The sequence below is a fragment of the Microcebus murinus genome, chromosome 3, assembly GCF_040939455.1.
Source record: "Microcebus murinus isolate Inina chromosome 3, M.murinus_Inina_mat1.0, whole genome shotgun sequence".
NCBI classification, from domain to species: Eukaryota; Metazoa; Chordata; class Mammalia; order Primates; family Cheirogaleidae; genus Microcebus; species Microcebus murinus.
In genome coordinates, this window is record NC_134106.1 from 80,070,807 (window position 1) to 80,072,011 (window position 1,205).

Here is a 1,205-nt window from a genome sequence, read left to right on the forward strand (position 1 = left end):
AAGCGCACCTGGCGGCGCGGAGTGGGGCAGGCGGTGGAAGGCGGGGTCAACCCTGGCCCCGCCCCGCCCGACTCGCGGCGGCGTGCGCAGGCGTGACGGGCTGGCTGCCGCCAAGTGTCTGGCTCTGGGCGGTCCCGGGGCCCTCAGGAACTCGTGGGCTGAGGCGAGGGCCTGCGCCAGTCAGGAACCCCTGGGGCAGGGGAGAGCCTACGCTGTCGGACGTCTAGCACCCCTGAAGCCAGAGGAAGTAACCCATAGAGAAACAGGCAGCTTCCCTGGGGGCGGGCGTGGGACCGCCGTTGTGAAATCGCTCAACAGAAGTTTGTGAAGTTTACTGTGCAAGGCACATGGCAAAGGCCCTGATTTCTAAACCATTTCATACGCCTTTTCACAAGCGCGGTAGCTCAGCCCTGTAATCCCAGCGCTCTGGGAGCCCGCGGTGGCGTGAGGATCGCTGAGGCCAGGAATTGAAGACCAGCCTGAGCAACATAGGGAGACCAGTCTCTACCAAAAACAACAACAACAAAAAAAATAGCAGGGCGTGGTGGTGTGCGTTTGTAGTCTTAGCTACTGGAGAGGCTGAGGCAGCAGGATTCCTTGAGTCTCGGAGTTTGAGGTCGCTGTGATCTATGATGGTGCCACTACACTCCAGCCTAGGCGATAGAGCTAGATACGGTCACACAAAACACTCCACAAACATTCTGTAAAAAAAAAAAAAAAAAAAAATCCAAAGCTAAAGCACCATTTTGCCCAGTTGTCTTTTGTTAAGAACTTTTTAATGCTAATTGATTTGCTATCACTTCTCTCAAGTATTCACAGCAACTCTTATGGTATTTCATGTATAATCTGTAATTTTGAAATAAGTACATCCAACTACTTAATTTAAATGAACACTTAAATTGTACATTAATAATAAAAGAGGAAAGGATTTGTTTGGAAATACCAATAAATGCTAGGTGACACAGAGTCTGTATAAACTTGCGTTGTGTAAAAAGCCTACTGCTGACGGTAAAGAAGTTGAGAACATTGGTTTTTGACTGACTCATCTTCCTGCTTTCCTCAGGATCTATAATTGTAGGAAGTAGGTTGTTGCCGCTCACATCACATGTTTTTGTTGGGCTTTAAACCCCTTCAGTTTCCTCTTTGTTATAAATCTTTCTTGGATTGCGTCTGTGCTCCAAAATGCAGCATGACCAACAATTTAC